The sequence below is a fragment of the Styela clava genome, chromosome 13 (genome assembly GCF_964204865.1).
Source record: "Styela clava chromosome 13, kaStyClav1.hap1.2, whole genome shotgun sequence".
Classification (NCBI taxonomy): domain Eukaryota; kingdom Metazoa; phylum Chordata; class Ascidiacea; order Stolidobranchia; family Styelidae; genus Styela; species Styela clava.
This window is the reverse complement of record NC_135262.1, coordinates 3,571,571-3,585,644: the sequence shown is the minus strand read 5'-3', so window position 1 is coordinate 3,585,644 and position 14,074 is coordinate 3,571,571. Positions and strand designations below refer to the sequence as shown.

General features: G+C 33.7%; 1 protein-coding gene across 1 annotated transcript in view; it reads left to right on the top strand.

Moving 5' to 3' along the window:
• The window catches only part of LOC120333189 (ephrin-A1-like), a 28,034-nt gene that overhangs the window by 8,908 nt on the left and 5,052 nt on the right, over positions 1-14,074 (top strand). The window lies entirely within an intron of this gene.

The following is a 14,074-nucleotide window of genomic DNA, read 5'->3' as shown; positions in this document are numbered from 1 at the left end:
ATCACTTTCGGAGAAAAGCGATTTTTTTTTACAACAACAATATCACGAATGTACACTTTATGTTCTATAAAATATTTGGTAGCCTACTCCCGAAATATATGATTATGAACCAAGATGGCGGACACCGGAACGTAGTATGTATACCAGGTTAGGGTTAGGCCATAAATTGAATCAAAAATCATGATAGCTTTCGGAAAATGTTGAGTCAAATTTTTATTTTATGGAATCGACTTCTTGTGCTATGACTTTGAAAATTCCTAATTTTCCACTTTTTTTGTTTTTCATTTGCCTCATTCTTAATTAAGTTGGTCAGAATGTTCATGCTATTCAATAAACAGGTATATGTTTAAGCTTTTATTTCCCACAAATCTGATGTGTGCTATCAAAATTTGAGCTTTTTTAATTATCACCATCGTTATCAAACTTTCTCATGTAATATAATAAGAAAATTGTGTAATTATGATCCGAATGAGTAGGATTCTTATATAAAACAATGCAATTAGCAATAATTATGTGAAAACCGAGGAAATCGCACCATGATATAGCACCTATAATAATGAAAATAACTCTACTAAAACAGGTGACATTTATAGAGCACAAAGTGTACCTAATTGCTCATTTCATTTTTCAAACATCCGCTTTTAAAATATAATATAATTTCATATGTAATTAAAAGTTGTATCGTCATTATTAATCAATGTTTTGAAGGGTTAAACAGAGGGAACTTTTCATTTATTTTAATTTTGTGTAAGTTTACAAACGCAGGGAAATAATTAATTTGTTTTTTCAAACATTATGTATGATGTAATTTACTGTTGATTAAGATTACGTAATGCGGAAACGTGATGTAATGGCAAAACATTTCTCAGAAGAACTAGGAACTTGACGATTTTTCCAATACAACGATTATATTCGGTATTCTTCTGCCTTCATGTTAATACAATATTCCATCCCATAAATTAATTCGAATTTATTCCTTGCTGTATTTAAATATTTTATCAAGTAAGCAATGATATAATCGTGACCAATTGGTTCGGTGGTTCCCAACCTTTTCCGTTAAATTCCCCCGTTCGCCTCTTTACTCATTTTATTCCCGAAACTCCTCATTCCTGCTCCTCGGGAAAGTTACTCCCCTGTTGGGAATCGTTCACTTAGTTAGACCGGTACGCCTCCGACTATCTTGGAGCCATATGGGTAAATATTTAGAGTTTATCCAAAATGATCACGGTAATAAATTGAGTGGACAATGTAGAAACGGAAAGATTTCCGACTACAATTTTCTACCAAAACTTCGATGGATTCACTAGCTACTACGGCAGGGGTGGGCAAGGTTTTTGAACCAGGGGCCAAAATTTTTGCCCACTTAGACTGGCGGGCCATGAAAGTGTTACGTAAAACATTTTATGAACAATATTTACAGTGTTAAAAAGCAAAGGTAGAATACAATTGGCCTTGCGCCAAAACTAAATTTAACCGCAATCTCAACAAATTTCTTGAGCTATTTTAGCTAAAACATCAAAATTTGATTTCAGTTTGGTTGTGGCAGCATCATACGGGCCAGATTAAATTACCCAGCGGGTCGGATTTGCCCCGCGAGCAGTACTTTGTCAATGTCTGTGCTACAGTCTATCATGGCAATTAGAAATTTCAGAATCCCCCTCTTCCGAAAATTACTAGCTACGCCCGTGGCTGTGGTGATCGCGGAAACAAAACAAAACTTTATTTAAATTGTTTCACTCTTCAGTTTACCCTGAATAGCCTCGTGACCAAAATGATTAATGGAGTATTCTATTTATTATTTTAAAATAATATTATTCCAAAGTCAGAAATAACAAAGTTTTGTTAAATTTATTCAATGTACATATAAGATAAACATTCGTAATCTACCTTTTGACCTCCGAGAGAGCGATCTTCAGAAACTTTCGAATTACAGGTATATGTACATTACGGGGACTTTCAGGCCAAATTTAGGTTGGGATTACATTTAACTCAAAAAAAATTGGTCGTGATCAATTTTAATGTTGCAATCGGAAACGAATCGGGTTACTTAATTTAAAAATCTAAATAATGCATTGCCTACTTTCCTAGTTCGACACATTGTTGAAATACGATTCAGTTTCAGTCGTATATTTTGAGACCCTTCGTTCAACAAACTGACCAAAAATTGCTCTCAAGCAGAGTATAAACACAGAAATGCTACTCAACAACTCATAGACATACAAACTAGCAATCATATTCGACTTTAAAAAGCGTCCAAAATTATTATCGTTTTGGAAAGGTTTTGTCTGGGGTTATTTTAAACAATCCTTGGTTTAAATATATTTGAATATTCGTTATAGTGAAATTGAAATCTATTCTGACGTCATATTTAAAAATGTATTTGAAAAGTTGCATCTTTTAACTAGTAGTTGGTGCTTCGACTTTTTAGAAGTGAAAGACGTATGCAATTGGGATAAATCATAAATATGATTTTTACACACTGTTCAAATATAGCTTAAATTTGTTAGAAATTCCTGCTAGATTGCAAAACAATCAAATTTAAAATTCGAGTAAAGTTACACAAATTTTTTCCTAATCCATATTTTCCAGGTCCAGGTAATGGTAATGTATGTTTGGCTTGAGCCTGTTCAAAGATTTTGGTTAACTTACAAAACAATTAATTAACAATTAATTTACCACCATTTTCAAAAGTGTTCCAAATAAAGAGTTAAATTGTTTTTAGCAAATTTACAACGAGCAGTAAATTGTCTTTTCGTCCGGTTCCCACGCAATTAACGTCTGGAGAAGAATAATTGTCACGCTACGCTATAATTAGGGTTTTAGTGTATTGGAGAAATAATTGAACATTGTTTTTAACAGAATTTGTAAAAATGTGTGTGGTTTTTGTAAAGAATGAAACAATGAAGTGTGTGTACCAATATAGAGGTAACTAATTGTATTTTGTTTGCCTACGCATCAAGTTGTGTAAAGGGACTGAAATATATCTCGTAATAGAACCCGTCTCGCACTCGTAATAGACCTAAAATAAAGAATATCGGAATTAAATTATGGCACAACCCTATCCAGGTACACATATTACGGATCGGAGTCGAAAAACCTATCCGGTTTTGAATTTTTTTTTTACCAAGGTCTCGTCGGATAACAAATCATATACTTGGGATATATACTATCATATACCATATATGCTTATTTGACAATATCAAATTCATCGAATCTTGCAACCAAAATATTTCTTGTATGAATTGGATTCTTTATACTGATATAAACCGACTTGAACTACCAGAAATACCACCAACAAAACTGTATAATAAATCAACTTCGCTTCTTGTGTGTATAGGAACAATCATATCTCTATCCTGATCACCAAACATTTGCCATTTAAGCTTTCAAACAAAAATTTAAATACTCTTATCAGATACCAAATGCTATCAATTACATTCTGAAGTGTATTTGAACCAGTATATCTCCATTTAAGAAGTGTGTGTAATACCTTTTCTCGGGGCGACATTTTCCGTCGGTAAAACTCTGCTGAGAGTCAGTGTGAGAGTTTCACGATTTTATAAATGATTGTAATTCAGTTGTTAGAAATTTGTCAAATTAGTCTTCATAAAATAGTAATAATATTATGAAATTTTTGGAATTTACAATGCACGACAAAATGTAACGAAAAGCTTTGGGGAACATGATATCGTACTTTCGTTTGTGTTTCTGACCAAGCGACTGTGCTGTTCAAATTAATACTGAAATATCGACTAAGATTTAGAATTGAAGGTTGTATGTTATACTGTTTGTAAATGAAAATATCATCAAGAACCGAAGAAAGGAGTACCAACAAATTTATTCAACAACATATATATTTTTCACCGCAATGATATTAGTTATAGTATAGGGTTCCAGGCACTTATGTTGATATTTAAGAATAAGAATTACAAAATACTTGTCATATTGTGCAAAAATATACTCATAGCTAGGGCTCAAAGACAGATATAACAAAAATTTCTTTTCTTTGACTACAATTACATCGGTATAATATGTTCCGGGCACCTTTATTAGTGTAAAGAACTTTTTACGTGATTTATACCGGCTTACTTCTGATATATTGCTTGTGTGTGGGCAAATGACAACTGATATAAAGAACACACTATAGTTCTACGTAAAGCAACTTTTATGGCCATAGTACTCCAATTTCAAATATTTATCTAATCCTTTGACAAGCGGACAATAAAAATGGGAGAATTAATCAAGCTTGGGTAATAAATAATATTAACATGCACAAGCAAGGCCCAAATAAAATCAATGTTTGTGCTTTTTACATGAACTCCTATTGTCTGTATGGCCTTTGTGGGCTAGACATGCCCAGACACAAAATATTTAGACATATATGCTTTTCCATGGACACATGGTGAAAAATAAGCAGCCATATGTGACTATGTTAACCTTATACAAGCGGATTAAATGCCAATTTTTTAGATGTAGGGCGTCGTCGACTTTTACTGAATTGTGAACAATATAATTTGGAAAATGAAAAAATCCATTCAAGATTTCGAAGTTCGATTGAAATTGGTGTATGCAGAAATATGCGCATGTGATTACTTTATAGGGGTCCATAAAGTTCCTTCGCAATATCAAGTTTGTTATGAAGACAGTTCTTAATATATCTCGTTACCAGGTTTGTTGTTTGTTAATCAGTATTTGTTTAAGTATTTTTACTTCATTTATTACATCTATGGGGACCAAAACAATGGGATATCGATAAATTCCCTTGAAAATTTGAAAAAAATTTAAGATTTTATGAACACCCTATATGACCACGGCATTTCATACTATATTCACGATAACTTAAAGAACAGAACCCATAAATTGATTCACTGTAATTCTACATGGATAAAGAACAATCTAGTCAACAACTGAACTTCTGTTTGTGCAGGAATGTAATCCTCTGTCAGTTAGTTTCAGTTACTTTTAGTTTAAGCCCCTCAAACCAAAATTTAAGCAAACTTTGGTTTATAAAGATTTCACATAAATATGACTGAAAATGAAGAAAACAGACGTTTATAGTTTATTATCGATAACGAACGATCTTGTAAATGTATCGTTTTTTTTCTTTATCGTCTGAATCGACCAGCGGATTCCGAAACCACTTTTCCTATATTGGAAATTTGAGAAGCAGAAATAATATCGTCAAACAAAAATCAAATTAAATTTCATTCTTCGTGTTTTATTACATTTATAACTGATACAATATAGTTAATTTGGTTTCCTGCAGCTTTTATATAAAAAGGTTCCGAAGTCATATTTCGAGGCAATAAAATGTCAAAGACAATTTTTTTGATTTTTCATGACACGTTTCTCGCCTCTACAAGGCTCCATCAGGCAATTTCAATGTTTTCAAATAATTAAATTATCTGGTGCAGCGGTTCTAAATCAAGGGCCCGTACCCATGCCAAGGGATCACAGAGAAGCCAATCCCTGTTTTTCATAGTTTCACTTGATAAAGTTATTTTACTGGGTGTTTTAATTTTTCCATGAATTGTTTGAACATAATAAGATTTGGAATCTACAAATCAAAATAACACTATGAATATCACTGGAATTTTAAATAGGGGGCTATGTGTGTTAAAAGCCGGGGGCTAAGAGCCATAAAAGTTTGCGAACCACTGATCTAATGCAAGAAATAATGAAATATAGTGTATTTAATCCTCAAATAAATGAATAGAGATTTTAATCATTCAATATCATTTACTGGTGGCGATGAGTCCCAATTGCCTTTTAAATTACTTCTCCTTTGGATTACACGAGCGTGCTCAGGGAAGAATGGTTGCGGGTCGTAACCGAACTCCCAACCCCTCCCTACCCTTTCAAAATGTGAGAAGAAAAAAAAAAATTTCTGTATTATACATGACAATTTTTCATATCTGGAAGCGCTTCTTAGATCCTCATGTCTCTTGAAAAAATCACGCTTCCCGGTCTTCGGCCGGACTCGCTAGCTGTTACGGTTCAACTTGACAGACCAAATTTCAGACCAATCGCTTATCGCAGTCCACGAGCTGATCACGAGTTCGTGACGTGGAATAGAAATAATAGATTGTTCGTTGCGCCACAATGCAAATATTGGGGCATGATCGAAAAGCAGAAGCTTTGAAAATTGAAAACATCATAAGCTAGTTTTATAACGTGTTATAATGTTTATAAACCAGCTTCTGATGCAGATTTGCTCAAAGTTAGGTCGGGGTCGTGAGTACACAGGAAGTCCCCTCTAAAAAATTCACTTTTGTCATGAAGAATTGAACTTTCATACATGAATCCATACACACATACGACTTTTAAAAATTCTAAAAAGAGCTGAAATTCAATAGAAAATTACGTTTAATGGCGACATCAACCCAAGCACATAGAACGTCGTGGGGCAATGATCAGAGGTTCTCAACCTCGTCCACCACCTAACTCCAGGGCTTGGTAAATAACTCGGTTCTTCGAAGTCTTCGAATAGCAGTTTACCATGTATGGAGGCCTAGTTCGGAGCAAGGGAGCAAAATCTCATGAAAAATATACCCAAATAAAAAGAAACCCCCAGCATGTCTCATTAATTGATTGTTTAATGTAATTTCTGACCGAGAAGTCGTTTGGCACAGTCTTATTTTGTTCATATAAAGTTTCGGCCCAATTTTATTTTAATGTTTGCATAATGGGAGTTGTACTTAAACATACATTGAATCTCGTATAGCGCGAAAACACAATATAATATGCTAACCAAGCCAGTGAAATATAATATTTCGTCTATTCACTATAGTATTTTGGTTTCTAATTCGCATGTTTTACCAAGGTAATGGGTTTCAAGCATCTTGAGGGTCTAAAAAGTGTTCCAAGTAAATAAAAAGGGGGGTGTGGGGGGTGGTAGGGGGTGAAGGTCGGAAGTTGAGGCCTCCGGCCATACGCTCCTGAATTCATCATATATTAACACTTTGGAAGTCTTGCTTTCGATTTTGATATAATTTGTGTCCTGTTTTTATTTCACCTTGACCTAATCTGGTTTCAGCTGGTTGTTTTGCTATCGTAACCGGGTTGTTACACAGAATTGTAAATCATTGACCGATTCAGACTTGTTTGACAAATATCGGACGATATTGACATTTCAACACTGTTAAAAATTCGTACAACTTACGTATATTTCATATACACACCTGCAGTATGTTTATTCAATTGGAGAGGGCAACATCCATATATTGGTCTCATCATATCATTATCGTATTGGTAATGGGATATGGTAAAGGCTTTTTGAAAATACAATTTCAACGCTAGATGACAATTTTGATTAGAAGTGCTCGTAATCGAATTTGGAGGACGCATGGTCCACATTTGAAATAATTAGAAAGGCAATGGCAAACTGGAAAGATGAAAGTTTTTTTTATAAATTGCAGCCTCTTATACATCAGTGAATCGTACTAAAACACCACAAGCCCAACTAAAACCGTCAAAAACCTACTAAATGTTCATAAAAACGTAACAAAACCTACGTTGTTTGGAGTGAAAGTCATGAAAGGCGTTGCATAAAACACAAAATTTTGCATTTTATTTACAATATAGCAATGCCAAACTGAAAAAATGGTCTTTCAAAAATTGTAACGTTTCACATATCAGTGGCGCGTTTTACTGCAGAGCATTGCATGGAGTGGTCTCAAAGCGAAAATTTAGTTTATATAACCATATAGTTTTGTAAATGTCTTTTTACGGTACATTATAATATCGTACTTGATAAGTATGCTCAAATGTGATTTGTTTGACTTGACAATCAAGCTATTAATCCAAGGATAAAAGCATCAAACCTGCTATCTGCTTCAATGTAGTTGCCGCAGGGCGTTGTCGAAGTCGTAAAACTGGAATTATATTAAAATAAAAATGGCGACAGGTCATATTAAAATACAAAATATGGAATTGAATTGAATTATCAGAAATGAGTTCAATTCTGGCAACGGCAAATATAAGAATAAAGATGGCATTGTGCTTGTGGCCTTGTATATAACTGTCTTGACCTAGGTTAGCACCTAAGCCAACGACAACACTACGGGTGTAAAATTATGGATTGGTGGACTGTACTAACAGAATATAGATTTCGTCTAATAACTGTCGTATCATCTAACACGGGTACGGGTCGGCAACCTTTAGATTTGAGAGAGTCATTTGGCATCGTTTCCGTCAAATTTAAACCTACTCGGAGCCGCAACATCTACTCTAATATAATGTCTTTTAAAAGTTTGCAATTATGCGTAAAACCTTTCAGTGCGATAGAAAAATTAAACTTCTCTGGCTGGGAAAAAAAAAAAAATTGTAACCACTTTGATTCACGTGAGCCGCGGGTGCCGATCGCTGATCTAAAGAATTTTTCATTTCAGGTGAACACCAGTCACAGCCCTAAGTGTTTAATAAATATGAAGGGGAGGTCCAAACCAAAAAAAAATTGATCTCTTCTAATATTAACGGTTGTACCATTACTTACCCAATGCTTTGGCTAGAGTGAACGTGTAAAGGCGCTTATATGGCATATTTTAAGTTTCAGCGCGGTAGCAAAATTTTCATTCGAGGCGGATATCAGTCATAGCAATTCGACACCCCAAATTAAGTGGGCTTATATCCGACGCACGATGTATTATGCCATCACAATTTGATTACATTCTGCGCTTATTACGTCACCGTAACCCAGCTTAGCACGTGATTAGCCCACACTGAATTACCCTGATCCATCAGCTTATGATATTAAACATCAAGAGATGCTAAGGCGCCGCCTTAAGCGCGTTAATAAAGGGATTTAAAGAGTTGAACAACCCAAACTTGACTACGGATAGCCTATTTTTTATTCGCTAACACAAATACTTTTGATAAATTGTATAAATTTTAAGGTGGTAATTAAGAAGTCAGGTATCTTTTACACAACTTTATATATAATGATGTTGACCCCATGGGAAATTATTTGTGTATATCTTTTGCACCCGATTGGGTAATTTTGTGAGAATAATTTTCGAGAGGGTGTCGGCCTTATATGACGTCACAAACCCGTGCTGTATTTCGTTTTTCTTCAGTCCTGACGATTTAGAATACCCATCATTTAAATTGTGGTATTCTGAATTCATTTAAAACTTTATACTTTGCTTACGGTTACACTCGATTTCCGAATCTGAACCCCTAATCATCAAAATTGTTAGCTTCCTCTCCGCCCCCGTTATATGTTATTGAATGATTAAAATTCCTCTCGTATTATCCATGTCGCAATGTAATCAAGCCCCATTTGGTATGATTCATCCTATTAAGTCACTTATTAGAATTTGTTATTTGTATATGCAGTGGTGAGATTCAAATATTTTGTCAGCCGGTTCCATCACACAAATGTCATATTTTCAGGTGGTTCTGTTACAAAATGTCATGTAATGCTAACCGGTTCGCTGATCTTATAAATTCCGTGAGACGGTTCTATAGAACCGGTGCGAACCGGCTGAATCCCACTACTGTGTATATGTAATGTATGTAATATCATGTGTTGCTGAAAAAAAGAGTGACAGTAAAATTATATAGAAATGGGATTTGGTCGCTGATTAGTACGTTGATCTTACTTGATAAGCCAGATCTCAATCGAATACCAAATTACCAATTGTGGTGTCAATTTGGTATGCGTTTAATACATAAAAACATTCGCATAGATTTCAGTCCACAACCCTAATTAATATCATTGAGATCACACACTAGAGTAAGACCGTGCGACTGTAACGAACAGTCAGTCATAAATGTGTGCGCAGATGAATAAGCACGGGGCTACGGCGGATATGATTCTGCGGATTACGCTTCTCCGTGACAAAACATTAAGTATCACTCAGAAGTGTTGTCATAGTATTCTCAATTTCTTGGACACGCTTTATTGAAGACTTTCAGTCATATTCACCGAAGCGAGACCGCCTTGTACGTGGTGAATTATGATATCACAGTTGTTGGTTTTATTTTTGTATTTTGGAGGATTTTATTACTAATGAGATTTGTTATCCCGTGTTTTCTAATGTTTTGGGTAATTATGGGGTAACAAAATTACAATTTAGTCATTTTAACTCCAGATTCTAACTTGGGAAAATTTCAACAATAAAAACTTTTGATAAACAGAGGGAAAATTTCACCAAAACTACGAAAAATAAAATCACTATTTTGAAAATTTCATGTCAAATTCAAATATTCAAAATTAATTTGTTGTCCAACTAGCAGAATAAATCCAATCAGCATCTTTCGTGGCTTGCTTTTTATTTTCAGTTGTCGCTTTGAGAATTTGCAGGATAGATATATACACATGTTGGTTCTGCGCTGATGAAAAACCATGTGTAAGGTGTACTATACTTTTTATCATCGCCTATTCTCGTTTTTGTTCTCCAAACAAAGTACATTACAAGAAGCAACTGCTATCTATCAATTGTAATAAGCTACTTATATTGTTTTGTAAACGCTGGGATCTCTCAGATGGGATGAGGTGTTGGCGAGGCCAGAGCATTGAATTTGGACCATGTGCGTGTAATCTGCGATGCCTATAAAATTGAGTGTTCTACCCAATTTTTAGAGTATTGAAGAAAATATTGAAACTTAGCGATTCCCACCCTGTTTTAGGTATTCCTGTTTACAACTCGATTTAAAAATAAAATAAAATTAATATTATTGTAAATATACCTATGGGAAAACTCATGTACACGACCGCGGTATCACGATACCACTGGTACAACTCTCACCACGTTTTTTGTTAATTGTTGGTTTGAATTTGATGTAATCGGTTAAATAATGGTTGAAAACCACGAGATATTCAAGCCACAATAAGTCGTGATCGTCTCGAGTAAAGACAAATGTGACTTACACCACGAATAGTTTTCCTATTTTTAATTTAGACTAGAGAGCTTGGAATATTATTAACAATACCATTAGACGCTTAACAATTTATATCTTGTTATGAAGCTTTGCTTCTTTTTTTAAATTCTATGGCTTTACTGCGACCATATATTTTATTATTTAGTTGTACTTGATTTAAAGTACACGACTAAAAATAAACATGATGCCTATATGACTGTACAACAACCAGCCCTCTGTGAAATAGACCATGCAGTAAAGGCCTATTGGAGACAGCGCTTTTCTAATTGAAGTGTGGGCCTGCCTATCAAAGAAAAAGATGGAGATAAGACATTTTAACATGACAGTGGTTTTTAACTTTTGTTTTTGCGAGCGACCAAAATTTACAATTTTAAGGGATTCAGTAGCAAATAATACTGTATATGTATTCCCGTAATCATGATAGCCTTAAAAGAGAAGCACAATGCCGTTAAGGCGCCATCGAGTCTACTTCATGATTTACATTTCTGGTAATCATACGTTGCCCTACAAGACGAAATAGTGGAATAATAAACTAAAGGTTGTGGCACAATAGATTACCCTTTGTTGCCATACTAGTAATTATTTAAATTCATTTCCTTGGCTTTAATCTCGAACAGAACAGGGCATGGCAATAGTGTTAGAGTCCTGGTGCTCAGAAAGAAGTGAATAGGTCAGTTGTGTACTATTAAAAATGCTCAACTATTTTACTGATATTCGTCTGTAATTGCATCATTTTACTATTGGTCGGCCAACAAAATATATCAAGAACAGTTTTAAGGAATGATAACATATTTTCTTCCAGCAAGGCTCTGGGCATAAACGAATCTCAACTGACCCTAATACAGTTTGATGATATTAATTACAACAAATCGCCATCCAATGTAGATATGATAATGAATTGGTGCTATGTAAATATCAACATATTATACAAATATCAAAATACTGTGATAATCTATTTATTTTTAAAACTTTTCACAGTAGTATTCATTTGACGTAATAATTATCTATTGTGAAACCACAATAGGCTTTGTAAACTTCATTATGTTGTACGCAAGACATGGTATTTGATGAAAAGTATATTTTATTCTTCGGGAATAAATAATTATTATTGAGAGAGGGAATATGTCATTCGCGAGTCTTTTCGCACCAATCAAATTTTAAGGCTCCCTTTGACAACCTGCTTACTCTAACAAAATATGCAAGTTAGGAGCATCATTGAATAAAGGCATAATTGTGACTGCTTTTCTCCATTTATGATACATTGGTCTTTTTATTATCAGCATGACAGACGATGAAATAATTAATAAAAACTGATTAGAGAATCAGGAGAGCAAACAAAACCTCAAGTAACGTTCATAGCGTACAGAATAAAAGTTAGAATGTGTTGCCACGCGCGCACACACATATGGGTGATTAGATCACAGCAAAACAAATTATTTCTTTTATGAATCTTCAGAATTTTTTTTTCTATTTGTAGCTTCGTATTGCTTTATTTCAAACTCATCAGACCAACATTTCGACCGACTTCACTTACGCTGATTCCGGGAATGCAAAATATCTCCCAATCCAGTTCATTCACTACTGTAAAACTCATTAATTTATTCCTAATTCCTAATAGTATAAGTGTTGCGATAAAACTAGTATAACCATGACAATAGCATAATTTAATTAAATGAGGGATTTCAGTTATAGAACCTACTTTCGCTATCCAAATTAACCCGTGCAAATCTTAGGAAATACATGAGTGATTCTGAATAGTCAGTCATGAAAACTGAAAACAACTAATTGTGATGAATATTAATCTTTTTGAAATCAAAACCATGTTCAAGATTAAATTCAAACTTGCTATTCGGAAATACAGGGCCAATTTAGAAAAAAGTACTTTTTTGATAATAAATAATAGCAATTTTTTACTATTAAATTGTTTATAAGACTTTGTATTTAAATTTGATAACTCCGATTTTCCATGATAACTAATTGCGGATTCATCACAAATGAATTTTTTCATAATCTAAGACTTATTAGCTGCCTTATTTTCAAACGCTCATTTGCTTCCGAATTAATGAGTCTATGTAGCCTCAAATTTGAAGCAAGAAAGCTTCAATATTATGTGTGACTTATTCATACTTTTCCATCCGTAAAAGGGATTTCCTCAATAATTAATTAGATAATTAATAAGATAGAAGAGCAACTCTGTCGCTATTGAAACATAATCACACTGGATGTACGGTAAATGAATTTCATTCAATCTTGCTCCATATTGAATAATAAATGGCATGACTCTTCCAACGATAAGATAACTGAAATTTTGTGACGGTTTCAAATCCTGGCGAGTCTAGTAGCAAATTAACTCAGATTACTCTAGTACTCTAATTCAAAATTTTCCAAATATGATGTTTGTTTTAATAACGAAAAAAAAATTGTGACTAAAAATTTGTGTATGTTTATGTGCATGTACAGATATTTCTGGCCGTGAAACACAAGTTTAAACATTCTACTCTTTATTTTTTCCAATTTATCATCATTTATTATTTTTAACGCTCAATGCCATAAAAATTAGTTGATATATATGTCTATCAGACCGTTACTGACAAAATAAATGTTCATATAATTTTTCGTCTTACGAAAACTGTAAATATTTGCAAACAGATTAATATGAAAAATATAGGCTATTTAGAATCGTCAGCAAAGTCGATCTTAATATAGATAATTTTAAAAAACAAACAAATATAGGCATTCATAGCAATTTCTAGATTAGGGATATTTATTTATTCAAGGAACAAGATGATATGAGTAACAATGAGGCGATGAATAGTTCAATTACCAGTCTTAGTTATGTATTGGATTGGTGAGATGGGGAAGGGTCGATACTCAGTATTTTTCTGTATCAAAGCAATTTTCGTTGCTTGAAACAATTCTTAGACCCTGAAGACTTTTGAAAACCTGCGTTTCCGGCCGTACGCGATTGCTGTTACTGTCAAACTTGGCAAGAAGAAATTCAAAACTTCAGAACAGAATTTTTTTTTTCAAGATTTCATCCGATAAAAAATTTACATTTTATTCGTTTGATTTAGATAGTTTGCTGAACTGGATTTTCCTAATTTACCCATATTTGAATTTTAAAAATGTTTCAGCTTCGACTAATCATGTGATCATGATTTATTTACTTAAAAGTCGATAACAAAATAAT